Below are 16,316 nucleotides of genomic sequence, written 5' to 3'. Positions count from 1 at the left end.
GGAATTCCCTTCTTTGTTTGTTTGATTCGAAGGGGAAGGGCCCGTTGAGTTCTTAAGAATCATAATATTTTTTTCGTCTAAATGATAAAATGGATTTCTTTTTCTTTTCAAAAACTCCATTTTTCTCATTTTTCTGATCATGTTTTTGAAAAATTCACTATTCGGACCACCTCTTCTTTTTCTATGATAGTATCTATCGGTACTTTCAAAGTTGGAAGAAAGAAGGAATCACTCAATTTCTTGGCTGCTATAATATATTAGATATCGTGCAAATCCTTTCTATACTAATCTAATGTAGAACCTTACTCTCTCTATTACATTACTCTATTTATTTTTTATTGTTTTCATATTTCATCATCAAATTTTGTATAAGATAAGTTGATTGAAGAAGTTTTATTTAATTAATAAAATTTCCTCTCTTTTTTGTTTTGTTTGTCCACCACTTAGTATATTATACGTAAAGGGGGTGTGGGGGTAAGGTAAAGGGTTTCTGATACATCTGGAAAAATCGAAACCAAGACTAGGAATTTTTAACAAACAGGATCAAGAATCATTACTCTTTCGTTTCGACACAAGAAAAAAGGATTTTTCTACACCCCTTTCTTGTGTCGAAGACTAGGAAGACAAATAATCCCTCCTAGAATTTTTGTTCCCCGCATTTATCCCCTGCTTCCTTATGTCTAGTATTTAGACAAATTTGACTTTCTTTCTATTTAGAATAGAAAACTATTGATACGTCTTATGGCATTGAAATCTGTCAATAGTAACATAGTCACACTACTCCAATTTTAAAAAACGAAATAAAAATAATGAAAGTCAAATACTCTTCTTCAAATTCTACATTACATACTCTTTTTCTACGAGATGCTGGGAATCCCTTGTACCACATAGTATGTAGATTTTGAAGAAGAGTATAAATAAGACAAAGGAGTTTTCAGAATTTCATTTTTTTGATCATAAATAATCGCCAACAAGAATTTGGTTCTTTTTACGAACTTGATGTCGACAAATCTGCGAATCTAGAAATTCATTTCGGCCAATTGAACCTTCTCGAACTGTTTCTTTTTAAGAACCAAAAAGATTTGTGCCAAAATAACAGATGCCAAGAAGAACAAAAGTCCTTGGACACGTAATGGATCTTGAAGTACTATTTCTGCATCTCCCTGACCAAATCCGCCTACATTAGGATTACTCGTTAATGGTTGATCAAATTTGATAGATTCGCCCTCGGAAACAAGAAGTTCTGGTCCGGGAGGGATAATATCAACCACTTGACGTCCATCCGACGCATCCGTTATGGTTATCTCATACCCACCCTTTTCTTTTCGTATGATTTTGCTTACTATACCTGCTGCTGTAGCATTATAAACAGTATTGTTACTCTTGCTGCCGTCGGGATAAATCTGACCCCTTCCCCTGTTCCCGCCTACGTATATAGGATATTTTAAGAAGTGAACATCCTTCTTAGTAGCAGGGTCCGGGGAAAGAATAGGGAAGGTTATTTCACTATATTTTTGACCAGGGACAGGGCCTATCACAAGAATATTTTTTTTATTGGGGCGATAGCTCTGAAAAGACAAATTGCCAATCTTTTCTTTCATCTCGGGAGAAATACGATCGGGAGGAGCTAATTCAAACCCCTCCGGTAAAATAAGAACAGCCCCACGTTCAACCCCTCCCTTTTACCATTAGCAAGAACCTGTTTCAGTTGCATATCATAAGGAATTCGAACAACTGCTTCAAATACAGTATCAGGAAGTACCGCTTGTGGAACCTCAATCTCCACGGGCTTATTAGCTAAATGGCAATTGGCACATACAATACGCCCAGTCGCTTCTCGTGGATTTTCATAACCCTGCTGTGCAAAAATGGGATATGCACTTGAAATGGATGTCCGAGTTAAGATATATATCATGAGCGATACGGAAATAGATCGAGTAATCTGTTTCTTTAGCCAAGAAAAAGCATTTCTAGTTTGCATGGTCCAATCATTGATCGCGAAAATTTCTACAATAAATTGGGTAGGTCGCTAGTATAGTTCCCTAGCCACGATTCTGCTATTTGCTGGAATAATCTAGGAATAATATAGGATGAATCTCCCCGATGGTTAGAAATAGAAAGAGTAAATATGATTTTCAATACTTTGCTTATGTACAACTACAAAGTACCAAGCATTCTAATTGGATTAGATTAATATCAATGGATCCTTTATCAGTCATTCATTGAATGATAAATAACTACAAGTGACGGAGACAGACGATTTAAATAACGGAAAATCCAATATTTTAAAATTGTATCGAGAATGACTGGAAAGGTGGAAACAAGACCAGATATAATTTGATCATTATGAACAAATCCAAAATCTTTATAGATAGAGCCAATCATTAATTCCCAAACTGTCTACCTTAATGGAAGAGATATAGGAACGAAGTCCGCGTATATAACATAAAAAAATGGGTGAACCATAAACTGCTGAGCTTGATGCTTTCAGTCTCAATTCAAAGTTGTCCGCTACTACGTCAGACTCTGTATATGACAACCTCTCTGACAGACCCTCTTGTTGTCTCGTACTCTCCTTTCCATAAGTTGCCATGAGGCAAGCATCATCAGGAGTAGTTTCGCTTCCTATGATAGGTAGATAAGTACTTATACTTTCAGCTCTGTGAAAGATGATGATACTGGTCAGGGAATAGTATACCGAAGGCTAAGCAAAATAGCAGAATTCTTTTTCTGCTCATCCCCCTCGCCACTTTGGGAAAGCCAAAATAAGAGGTTTCGGAGTATTGGCTTAGGAGTGTAAGCAGGAACAAAAGCAAGCTGGAATTAGTAGTAGCTGGGGATATAATATAGGCATCGGCACCGAAAGGAACAAGCAAGAGTCACTTCAATAGCTACAAGCAAGAGGAAGAGGCAGGAATGGATAGTTCATTAGAAAAGGTACACAAGCAATCGCCACAGGAACCGGTATATATGAGTAATCGTAATGCACGCAATCAAAGGAACCGTAAACTGGATCTCCTTCGCTTCGTCCCCTCCACCGAAACAGCAGGAACCGTACAAGAACGAGTCAATTGAATAAGCGCAACTGGAAACAGTCAGTCTGACTTGCTCCATTAGTAGGTCTAGTCTATATGGAACTCGTCTATTGCTTTTAGTAAACAATAAAAAAAGAGGTCTATTGGTTGGCTGTATTCCTCACCTGTCAACTCGCAAGCAAGCATTCGTTGTCTTTTGTCACTCAAGTTAGCTATCCATACCGTAACCGTAGTATGGAAGGTTTTCTTTATTGACCACGCACTCACCTCTAGCTGTAATCACTCCCTCAAGCAAGCGTACCAGCACGCCTACCAACTAGAATGAGGACAGCCAGACTAACCCGCCACAACCAATCACTATCACTCGACAGGGCATACTACCCTAGCTACCTACACGCATAACAGGTAAGAGCATACGAAGAAGAGAAAAGGACCTACCTTAGCACATTCACCTGAGGAAGGAAGGGAAGCTACCTAGCCCTGTTAGCTCCTACTAAAGTAAAGGAAGGGAAGAATTGGTCTGAACCTCTTTCTTCTCTTCTTATGATTGTTCCGTGATGGGTTTTCTCCTTTTAGTATTAGGTTTCTATCCCCGTGTTGTGCTAAGCTCATTTCTCTTATTAGGTCTTACCTTTTTTACACTGTGGACGTTCAAATTGCATACCATGCAAGTCATTCATTATCCACACATGTCATACATCTTTCATATAGGATGATTTTAGAAAGCACCTAAGTGTTGGACATTTGCATGATACAGGTAAACCATAGCCTAGAAAGAAGCAGGCAAATCGCTCTAGGTTAAAATAGAACCTACCTCGGAAAACGACTTTAGAAAACGATTACTGCAGATCGACATCGGAGGTGGCCCAAACCTAGGCTGTGACGCTTCCTGTTGAGTACATAATGTTGACTTGAAGTTCGTTTACACAGTACGAAAAAAACAATTCTAAAGATTGGGACTCAGTCTTAAGCAACTTCTTTATTCAAAACAAAACAAAAATACATGAAATGAACCCACCTATCAAAGTGGGCTGGTCTGCTCATTATTTATTTAGTTTTCGTCAATTTTTTCATTATTGCAATACAAAGTAAAACCTCCACTATAATAGTTATGGAGGGGATTGGCGCCGGATGGAACAAGGTGCTTCGAAGCCAATACTGTAGCTGGATTGAAAAGCAGCCCCTTACCCTTTCGGTCGAGCACAACCTCCCGAGCGCTAGGTTCAAGCAACTTCATACTTCGAAAATCCCGGACTGCGAAGGCGCCGCCCAGAGACGACGTGACAAGAAAAATGAAAAGCAACATCGCTGCCCCGCGGATTCTTGCGCCGTCCATCACTGCAAAACAGATTGAGCTACGGACATCAAGGGACCGAGATTATATGCTGCTGCAGAAGCGGAATCGAAGGATTTGGTTGAAAGTTAAGGATAGCGTGATTGGCCGATTGGTTGGAAGGTAAGGATAACATGATTGACTGCTTTCGGGTCCTATGGATCATGGGCCACAGCTACTTGGGTAGAGACCGCTGAACATCATTTGGACAGGCCGAGGCTATATGGGCTTAGGCCTTTTGATGGCTGTTTCTGGGCTATTTGGATAGATTAAGATCCTTTCATGTAGGAGAGTCTTTGATGGACTCGGATCCTTTGCATGATTTCATGTGAGGAGCCACCTTTGACGGGCTTTGAATTTGGACAGATCCAGCGGGCCTTCTTGCATGGACTTGGGCTTGCTTTGATAATGGGTAGAAAAAATTCCTGATTTTCTTTCCTCGGCGAATGAAGTTTCTGCCCTTGTTGAGTGAGTAAGGCCCGATCGAGCTTATGTGCTTGCCAGGTCTTTCACCATCTGCTTTTCCTCGAGAATGTGAGACTGCTCACCCTCAGTAATCGTATTGTCCGCTCTTTTCATTGATTGTACAGCTTTCTCTAAACAAGGAATTTCTAGGGAGTCCTCCCAGTCGGCTAAAGGCGCAATGGCTTTTGGTTTTGAATCCGGCTAAGGTGTGAGCAAGGGTATCTTCTTTGGGGTCTATCACCATAGCCTTTTCCTTTAGCTATTACGCTATCCTTCTAATCGGCTAAGGTTGAATTTGCTTTTGCTTTAGTTGTTGTCATAGAGCGACCTTCTGTTCTTTCAGTTGTGTAAGCCTTCCACCTCTCTCTTAGCTTTGCATCTTTTCCATTCGGTCCAAGAACTAAGAGCGGTCGAAGTCCTGTCTCAGGGAATGGGCTTGAAGGCTAGTGGTCATATTAGTCGTCTAAGGGGAAATGCCTTTTCCGAGCCTATCCCCATTCGCCTATCGCTTTCTTGAGTTGATGTTTAACTTGCACCTAGAGGATTCAATCTTCCTTGAGGTTTTAGTGGGAGTTCCTTTTTGATGCCCATTCGCGAGACCCTAATGCTCAATTTGCTTGTTCCGATAGTTAGTATAACCCCTTTCCCGCAGCATTCCATTCGAAGTAGTCGAAAAAGTCTAAGACGGAGAAAGTGGTGATGCTCTTTGATTGCATCCGCTTGCTTGATCTTTGATCGTCTAGCTGCCCCCTAAGCTAAGCCCCTTTCTTTAGCCTATGTTGTCTCAGTCTTGGATAGACTCCATTACCTATCTTTCTTTGTTTGAATGAGACTATCTGATGTCCTTTCATCTCAAACTGAATTGAATGTAATAAGAGTGAAAAATTAGGAAATTTCGTACGAAAAGGAGGTTATGTAGTATGGCCCCTATCCCTTCTTTTTACGCCAGTTGCTCTGCTCCTTATCCCTTTGGGGCTAGACCTCAGCTCAGATCATCCTTGGATGCTAGCGATCCTTTCACCGAAGAACTCTTCAAAGAGGACACTGGCTTTCTATCTTTGAAGGGTTTACCCACAGACCAGAGGGTTAAGGCTCTCACCTTCTTTTCAAATCAAAGAAAGAAGAGCCCTTCGATTCGGGCCCTTTCCCACCTCCTTAGTATGAATTTTTTTTCTCATTTTTCTTTGTTGCGTACTTAACCTGAACCCTGTCTATGAGTATAGCAATCCTTTGAATCTTTCCTAATTCGCTTTCTCTTTTTCTTATGCCTTGAGAACCCAGTCTTTAGGAGAAGCAGCTGCTCACTCGTGACAATGGATGCCTGCTTATGTCAAACTATCCTCAATCTCTTTCCCCTAAAGCTAGGATTTTTTTCTTTCCTTCTCCTTCGACCCAATCAAAAGGATTTCTATTCAGTTTATCAACTTTACCAGGCATGGAAGCACTCAAGCTAAAGCAAATGCACCTAAAGAATGGCTACTGGCCAGTGATCCTGCAGGACCCTAGACTCGCTCTGAGTCCCTCCCTCTGATGCCCTGACTCTCAGTCTCAATCAAGTAAGAAAGGGAACCCTTTTAGCTACGGCAATGGGTATAAACCTCTTCCCTCCGCTGCTTACCCAATGGACAACTTAGAATAGACCGAATCGAAGCCGGTAAGCATTTTGTAATCATTCCAAGTTTTCCATGCTGCCCATTCTCTTTGTATGAAAAGTAGGAGTAGGAAATGTCGTAGGTAAAGCTGTCCAGTACTACATCCGTAAGCCTTCCATGTATTGCATTCGTTCGTCGGGGAATCCCTATGTTCCCTCCCATCAGGGAAATTTGCCTTGATTTCTATTCTATTACGTACAAGTGGGCCAGCCAGTCCATCTAATAATTGATTTTGTATTCAAGGTAGGCTATTTCGTCCTAGCTTTCCAATTTATCTGTCCTAACAGCGTTCGAAGCCTAACATCCTTGCAAGCTTTGGATTCTTTCCTATCTCTGACCGGGAAAGAGGTTAGCTAGCAAGTGAAATTGAAGTGAAACTGTACTCGCCTCTTCTCCTTCTTGCCCTCTTGTACTTCCGTTCTTCTTATTCTCGTATCCGGAACCGGAACAAGCTCTTCTTTAGTAGCCTCGATTTGTTAGCTTCTTGTTAGCAGTACTAGTTTGTAGTCTTTATTGACCTGGAACACAAGCTTTACCAGCCAAGACAACCCGATCTGACCTTCGAAACTCTCTTCTCATACTCCTCGTTCGTCATTCCAGGCGTACTCCAGTTAGCTCTTCTCTTACAGAGCCTTGTCTGTTCGATTGCTTTCCTAGTCTTCTTCCTGCTTCATTAGATAAAGCGTCTTCATTAATAGATAGAGTTGGAGTACGTAGTGAGAGTCAAGGTCAAGGTTGATTGATGAGTTCAGTGGACAGAATGATCGATGTGAGGCCTAGGTCAAGGCAGGAAGTTAAAGTGTGACTTCCCCCGTAGTTGGGGGCGGGGGTTAAGCGTCCGATTCGACAATGAACACTAAATGAAAGAGGCAAATCAATTTTCTCACCCGCCTACGATTGATTGGAGACTTATTCAGTAGGTCCTCCTTCCCTACAGAATGGAATTCCAGGGCGTCTTGCTTAGATCGCATTTGCTTTCCCTTACTCCTGAATAGTGAAAGATTGAGCCTTTTTTGTTCAACCCAAGTGTTGGAGTTCCAGAGCACACTCTACCTTTGCTTCCTCATTCTTCTGTGACAAGAATGATCCAATTGAATCTTCTGAAGCTGATATGTAAAATCTCAAGGGCTCAGAAGAGGCTCATTTATGCTAATCAAATTAGTACTCGTGCGGAAGTATTTCCCCTATCATAGAAGGTGTGAAGCAGGCGGGGTCTTTAAAGAAAAAAAGCAAAGCAAGTTCCAGGGATGCGGGCAGAGGGGGGTTTCTCGATAGTCCAAAACTAGTGATCTAGGCTTCTCCAACAAAGAATCGACGCATGCCGAGTAGACTACAATTTGTGGCACCATATCCTACCTATCCCGAAGGGAAGTCTCCAAAGTGGGATTGTATATTAACTCAGTCTCCGACGAAGAAGGTTCAGGCATGCTTCGACTTAGCCCTATGATCCGCTAATTCATCTCTTTTTCTGGTATTCCGCAAAGGAGGTGGATAGGGTCAGCGAAAGAAGTGGCGAGGGCAGAAGAAAGGGTTTTCAATTCAAGGTTCCCGCTCCTGAAAATGGGTATAAAACAAAGGACATAGTGGGTTAGGTAAAACCTCTTTTGAGAGGAAAGATCTATCAAAGCAGAAAGTCCAAAGCCAAAGGTTTTTTTCAATGCGTATGCTTTAAAAGTCAGACTTGGAATATATTATTTATCTGTACTTTATTAATGGGATAGGAATTCGTAGTGGGACTTTCATAGATCCTTCGAGCGAGAAAGGTGTTGCACCGGGGCCTCCTCAAGGTCATTCGGAACCACTTGTTGGCTGTTTATTGACCATAACAACGCAATGTTCAGTGGTGGGGAAAAGCACTAGCGAGAAGCTTCCCTTGGGATTGTTTTCCCAGGTAATTTTCCTTTTTTGCGCTTATACGCTTTTCTCTGTCTTTGATGTCAAGCCCAGTCCCAGTGACCCATTGGATTGGATTTCTCCCTTGGGCGGACTCCATATGGGGATAACTTGTTCCAAGTAAAGTCCAGGAATTAATGCTTATTAAGGAATCGGTAAGCTGATGTGCCATTACTGGGTTCCATCCTCTGGCAATTATCGACTCGGGAATGAACGAAGTCGTTTCACTTCAAAGTAGAGGTTTGTGGTAACGGTGGACTGACATATCAGCTCCAAGGCCTGAGTGCCTAGGTTGCAGTGGTAAGAGTCGCTGCCGATGAGTTCCAGCTGCCAGAGTCTTATATAGGCTATTTTGACTTGAAATCCCATTCTATCCATCTTATTCTTCTGTGTAAGTAAAGACTAGCAGGGCATTCTCTTGCATCAATTCCTCTCTCACTCACGATGAAAGCTAAGAGCTTGCTCGAAGATAGCCTTTACTTTCTAGTTGTAATCTTTCCTATCCTTTAGGCGGGGATAGGTTCATAGGAGGACTTGGTTACATAGGAAGGAAAGGCTTAAACTAGAAGGGATAAGAAAGGGAATTTGCAACACTCTTAGTAGAAGGCCGAGTTGAAACTCCCTCTATCCTCAGTTATTGCGTACAGGACAAGCAAGTTATTGAGGGCTCTTTATGCCAAAGACTTTTACACTAAAGGGGATAAAACAAGAAATATCCTAAGCAATAAAGATCTTCCTATTGATACTAGCACTAGTGGGAATGGCTCCCGGGGAAAAGGAATTACACTAGATCTTGGCAATGGCACTCCAACAAGCTCGGCAGGGAGAGAAAGAAGAGAAGGAGAAGAGTAAGTACGACGAAAAGGGTATGAAATAGGTTGCTTGTAGCGATTGCGATTGCTTATTTGGTTGGGATTACCAGCCTGACCAAAGAATAGGATAAAAAGAAGAGTTCCCGCCTACGGCTACATGCCCATTAAGAGCTATACCTGGAGTCGAGCTAACTGCATAGGCAGAGGGGAACTTTCCTAAAAAGCCTAATAGCAATTAACCGCATTGGAAACGACGAATCACACTCTGAAAGGAGGTTCCCTCCCAATAGATGTCAGGAGGGAGCAAGGCGTGATTGCTCTGTCATCCTCCGACCGCCCCCCTTTCCACCTCTAAGTAGTGGTGTTGGTGTGTCTCGTTGCAATCATTCTGGTCAATCCCTTTCCTGAACCATAGGTAAGGGATGACAGGAGATGGCCCCTATAGCAAAATAAACCAGCCCCTCATTTGAGAGAGTAAATAGAATAGTGTCGGGCTTACGACAGTCTGACTTATGAACGACTAATCAACTACTAAGCTCCCGCCCACCCCCAACCAATTAGGGTAAAGTGTTCATTCATACCTTCAACAGCACCGAGATATTGGCCCATGACCATGTTTACTTCATCTTCAAGAGCAAGCATCCTGGCTCTCAGGGCCTCAGGAAACCCTGGATCCTTTCCTACTTCCTTAGTGATTCCAAGAAGATGCTTCAACCCTGTTAAGTTTTAGCTGGCTATCACGGTCCAATAAAGATTTCCAATTTCGATTTGGAATTATTGAGCAGTAGGTTAAAGATAACCTCCTTTGAAGTACCCTGTGTGGATCCGGGGGCTGCTTCTGCGCTGGCTTTGCTAGCTTGCATGACGGGCTATAAGACGCTCAATCAATCGGGCGCTATCCCACCCTTCTTCCTTGATCTACATATTCACGCCCTTTAGAGTTAAGGAATGATGGTTAAGAGTTTTTACTTTTGAGTTCACTCTGACTATTTAGAAGGCTATAATAATACCTTAATTTCTTTTTTCGGATAAAGCTCAGCATTTCTCTAATTTGAATCGAAAGTTGCTTTTTACTCCTCCGCCTTTGAAGGCTGGTTACATCCAATATCTCCTACGAGGCTGTCTTAAAGTCCTCTTTGTCTAGGCAGAGGTATAGCCCTTTTTGAATACATTTGACTTGGTGCTCACTTGTAGGAAGATTCCCCGCTCTGAAGTCAAGTCTTTTTTGGAGCTCATTCCAAAGAGGTTGGGATTAGACTTTCAATTGGATGTGTCCCGGTCAAATCATTAATGACAGATCCCTGCAGACGTACTACTTTCAATCAAACCTTCTCTCCTTTACCTTCTTGATTGATAGATAGTGAGGCCTAGGACTTGCTTCCTTAGATTTGTTGAATTTACTCTGTCTTCACGAATTGGATTTGAACAAATATCTCTGGGCGACTTTCCTTTTAATCGATCGTGAGGGGGGTTTCCACTTTATTACTCGAGTAGAGTGAAATGGCTAGGCTCCCCTATCACCTTTCCTTTCGGTGATATATTTTGCCTTAGCACTTACGAAGTAGACGTCATTTATTGAGTTGAAGTGAAGTCTTTCCGTTACTGATTCAATTACAGCTGTTCTCGCTAAAGCCCGATCTGATCCCGCTTGAGCGGCAGGGAGAAATCCTGATCTTCCAATTGCGTCAATACAATAAGATAGATGCCTGAATCGCTCCGTGGCTTTATACACCCCAAAAAAGAATGAATAGGCGAGGCGCCCAGATGGAAAAATTACGATAGAAATAAAGCTTGGAAATGAAGGATGCGCTCGCGGAAACAATGAGATCATCAACATAAACTATAAGATAGACTTGAATGCCTGTCAATCGGTATTCTATATGATGTGATGTTGCTAGTTTCATCTGCTAGTAAGAGAAGTTGCGGTGAATGAATCCTTCTTAGCTAAGGAATGTTTGTTGGACACCCACCCATTGTCCAGTTCTGGCTAGCGCTCCTCGTTGCCTTTGTTTGCACGGTCTCATCACTTAGTGGTCTGGCATGCAGTTAAACAGGTTGACCCTGGAAATCGCTTTCTTAAGTATGTTGTACTAGGGGACAATGTAGGAGGACGCTCGTGTATATGAAAGAATTTTGGGTAATTGGGCTTTTTCTTTCCTATCAGAAATCTATGATTTCCCATCAAGGTTCAGCTGTGAATTCGCAAAGAGGTTCAGGGTTCGTAATTTGAGTAAGGATCTTTCACCTATCTAAATTCGGGCTCTTATGAACTCTCACCATCCCTATGGTACTATGGCTGTACAGCTACAGTACCCTATGAAGAGATTTTCCACTCTTTGTTTTGTAGAGTAGGGGGTTGGGGGTTACCGTGCTCTATCTAGAATCGACCATGTTAGAAGTCTTAAGGTAGAGAGGTTGATTGTGCTTCATGTCTCCCAAGAGCATATTGTTCTGAGTGAGGGTAATGTTTGCTATCGCCGCTTCCTGTTTTGCTTTCTTAGCGAAATGCTTGCTTCCGTTCACATCAAACATCGTTCTTTTCCCTTTTGCCCCTACCTTGGTGTTGACCCTAGGTTCGCTAGCTTCCTTTCTGGTCTCGTATGGGGAGTAAGTTAAGCCATTCCACTAAAATACTCTTTATGGATTGAGCTTTCTCAGTCTTGGTTTGAAAGCCTTGACAGTTCAGTTCGCGTAGTTCGTAGCCATCGTTAGAGGAAAGAACTTGTATTACAAGGATTCAGAAACTATAAATCTGGCAATTCCTACCAGGGTGGTGGGTCAGAGCGGATTCCCTTGCTTTAGGGCAGGAATAGAGGAATGGTTAGGGGGCCTGTCTTTAAGCTGCTGGCTTCCACGTAGCTACAGCTGCAGAGGATAGTCTCTAAAAGCTACAACCGTGTCTTCTTATTATTCTCCGAAAACATACCTAGGTTTTGGCAATCACTCTACTGACAGAGAACCTAAGAGCTACCAATAAGCCTTTAGGCAGGCAGCGGAAATGGTAAATGTCGTCTTCCTTTACAATGACTTCTTCCTTTCCTCTTCACCATACGCAATTCTAGCTCACCCTCGGATCAGGGGATACCTTAAGTCAGCAGCTTCCTTTGAAGATAGGGCATTTACATAAACTCCGAAACCGTACCTAGGGAGATTACATCAGGAAACTCCCAAGCTTGCCGAGGAAGGAACAAAACAGAGAAAGACACCTTCCAACCGCTTTTTTATGCGCGCGTACCACTTTTGAGTATCTTTGCACTGCTAGCTCCCTTAGATCATTGGCTACCAGAAAGACTAGAACTCAGGAACATCAATATGGTTAGGGATCATTAAGGTACGGCCCTTAGCCTATACCTTTCTGCCTTTTGAACGAATCTAGAACCTCAATTAGCAGATTTATTAGAAACCTTTCTTGGAAGACTCAATTCATTAGATAAGCCTAGTACATAATCACTGATAGGATCATTCCTGAAATTAACAAATCATTAATGGGCACTTTGAAGCAAGTTGATCCTAGAAGACTAACCTCGTAGCTCACTTAGATCAATCAGTTCAAGCATTGACAAACCCGCCTTCCTTCTGTGTTCAGGACGGAGACTCTTTCTGCCTTTGTCGAACTGCCTTGATGCCTTGGCAGGCTTTGACCTGCTTTCCTTCGCTTATCGGAGAGCGGATTCTTTATTACTGACTTTTCGCGGTTGATCGCACCTCGCACCTAAAGGAGTCGGTCCTTGTGAGGAGGAGGACTCTTCGCTTGCTGTCAAAAGTGCTTACTCATGGTCTATCGTGCAGTTGATGATATCATTCTGGACTAGTTTCCAGGCATACGCCAACCATACATACCGCTTTCTTGTTCAGGAATTTCTTAAGATTAAGGTTCGAAAGGACCAGGCGGCGATGAAGTGTGAGTCTAAAACACTATATGCAGAGCTGCCTTAGCTCAATAGATCAACGAATCAGGAGATGACTTCTTAAACGTTCGCGAATAGAAAAGAGTCACGGACCACAAACCCACGAACCTAATAGTTGGATCCATGAGGAGACAAGAGAAAGCCATTCATTCCGGTCATTGAGCCCGGATTGAGGATTGATTGATCTAAACCAAAGACTTGATTATATATAGGAGAAAGGCGTTCTCATACCCTGATACCGCTTTGTGGAAACCTAGAATAGAAGCAAGTCTCTTTAGGATGGCTCTGTCCTAGCTAGACCGAGTCACAACTACTTATTATAGAAGACTCAGGCACACTTCCCTATACTTATCCTAAGTGACATCAAAATACTCTTTCAGCCGATTCGAAAGCAGCAATAGATGAGATTGAATTAGACAGAAGGTTCACCCGTCACCCTGGGGGATTGGGGAGTTGAGACTTCCTTGCTCTTAGGCCCGCTGTAAGGCCAATAAGATCAGGAAGAAGAAGATTGGATTCTTCCTTTTATCCGGACTGACTCTAATCGTGATTTTGACTCTATTATGATACCTCCCTCTGTCGCAATAGAAATCGGGAATGGAGGTGACTTCGCTACACTTGTTTATAGTTGATAATTCCAACTCGAAGGCCCTAGTACTACTGACTTTGCACCAGAAACAATTGAAGCCTTTTTTCAGCATCACTTCTCAGACGTCTTATTCCTTGCCTTAGTAATGTGCAATCAGCTACTTGGCACCTTCCCTTATTCTCCTTCCTTTCCTTTTAGATCTGAGGTAGTACTAATTAACGATTGAATTGCTCCTATTAGAAATAGGGCTACTCTTGGGTACGAAAGAAGGATATTCCGAGTCTGGGCACATCCCTTTGATAGCTTTGTTTAGCCTCATTTACTATGTCAATCCCTCCGTATTGGTTATGGCTGAAGCCGATCCTCTCCTTGGTACTTCACCTAGTGGCTAATCTCAAGTCTCTTCTCTCGACCGGATGGGCCTATGTCACTAGAACAGGTGAGGAAGACCTCCAATCACTGTACTGGCAATTCAAGATGAACTCCTTCCATGCCAACAATAATAGTACTAAACTTTCAACAGAAGAGAGATGAGATCAAGCTTTGAAGTTGGTAGCTTAAAGAAAGTTGTTCGTGAAGGTCAGACCAGAGAATAAGGAAGGAAGGAAGCTCAGAAGCGAATTCCGACTACTATTTTAGAGTACCGAAGCTCAATGGCATTGATCACACCTACGGCCAGAAGAAAGAAAATACCTAGCGCCCCGGTCCCTCCATTGACTGACTGGCTTAGAGGGCATTCCGCACAATGACCAGTGCAATTCGCGCATCTGTCGGTAGAGGGTTCAGATAAAGTAAGTAGCTCGCAAAGAGGGAGTTCCCTGGCTGGTACCAATAGATAGAGCTACTAGTAAGATAAGCAAAGGCGGTTGAGAGTGGAAGGAGTTAACCTCTCAGCCTCAAGGTGAAAAAATATAGCAACTGACAAGGAGTAGCTGTATAGGTACCAGTTAGGGTGCCAATCTAGTATAGCACTGCTAACAGGACGGTCAGTCGATAGCGAAAGCAAGACTTCTCACATCTCTATGACTCTTTGTTCTCATGACCTCAAAGTGATTGACTACATTCAATATAAAGGAGAAAAAAGGATTTATCCCCCTATTCAACTACCCATCCAAGAGCATTTGGCTTCAGAATACTTTATTCTTTTTATTTTTCTATGGACTGCATAAATCTTCTCTTCCAGCCCAAAGGAGGATAATCTCTTTTGGCAGCTCAATCCTCACGGTAATAATTATGCCAATTCTGCCTAAAAATCTCTTCAGGTGATCAAGGGGGCTCCCTTTTTCAGTAGATGAGATTAGGAGATAAGGTATTATCTAAACGCTTCTTTTCTCTGGCTTGCTCTTTCAAATAAAATTTTGGCCTGCAGTAATGTAATCGGGATTTCATCTCCTAAATTCTTTTTTCTATGAAAGCAAGAGGTGGAAAGTTTTGTTAGAAATTCTGCCTTATTCCATGAGATCTAGAAGCACTTCTGCTACTTTCTCTCTTCCCTAGTGCTTTTTTTTTTTTACTTTTTTCAAAGGGCAATGAAGGCCTTCCTTATAAGTTCTCGCTCGATCGAAAGGATATAACACATACGAAACCTTAGCTTCGCTGACTTTATGAGGTCTAACCTTCGCCACGACATTAGTGGCTTAGCTCTTCGCGCTTCCCGCAGGCTTTTTTATAGAGAGAGAGTAAGGGGGGGGCGGCACGGAAGATTGGTCCGCTCCGAAAAGCTGAGTTTTTCGGTTCGCCCCCCCTATGTGGTCGGCCTTCTTACCAGTCTGCCTCCTTTCTCTTGATGGAATATATCAATACCCGAGCTCCAGCTTTGCTTGCGTTCTTCACCGGCGCTCGCCAGATGTATCACTCATCCCGCTCCCCACGGAGCGGTAAGGAGTCTTCTTGTGTGTTATAATCTTTACGGGAATGAATCGCATATGTTGGTTGAGAATTGCTCGGGAATTCATTGATAATGACTTTGCCAGGTTCTAGGGAGGCTACTCTTCTTTTTTGTCGATCGAGCCGCTTTCCCTCATTCCACTCGTCCAGCCCTCTTCACGAACTTGTACAATCGATGCCACAAAGATAGCCAACTCTATTATCAAAGAAATAAGTAAAGGGGTGACAATTTGGCACCATATATCCGGAGGTGTGGAAAGAGCAGCTGTGAGAAGCGGTAAAACCATCAAAAAACGACGATTATTCGTGGAGATTTCTACAGAAAGACCCCTTGGTTATGGCAAACAGATCACAATTACAGGTACCTGGGAGCATACCGATGGAATGAACGAAATACGAACAATTAACATAATATGGTATAGATCTTAGGTTGTAACTTGATCATGAGCGAATTTGTTGATGTTGCACCCATGAAGTATGGAAAGTGCCAAACATTGGGAACTACCCGTGGAGGAGTTAGGAACAGGAACAAGGAGAAGCGAGAACCACTTAAATGGAGGAATCGATTGTATTTCGTCCTTTGTTCCCCATAGCAACTGGGGATCAAAAAGCACCAAATTTGATGACTTATTAAGGGAAAGACGAAGTAAGAGCATGCTATTGGAGACGTTGCAACATATGTCGGGAAGGCCTCCGTTGATTGTGTACGAACAAAATACGAATCCAAAGGCAGGGTAAGAAA

The sequence above is a fragment of the Nicotiana tabacum genome, chromosome 16 (genome assembly GCF_000715075.1).
Source record: "Nicotiana tabacum cultivar K326 chromosome 16, ASM71507v2, whole genome shotgun sequence".
Classification (NCBI taxonomy): Eukaryota; Viridiplantae; Streptophyta; class Magnoliopsida; order Solanales; family Solanaceae; genus Nicotiana; species Nicotiana tabacum.
Note: the sequence above shows the minus strand (reverse complement) of the source record.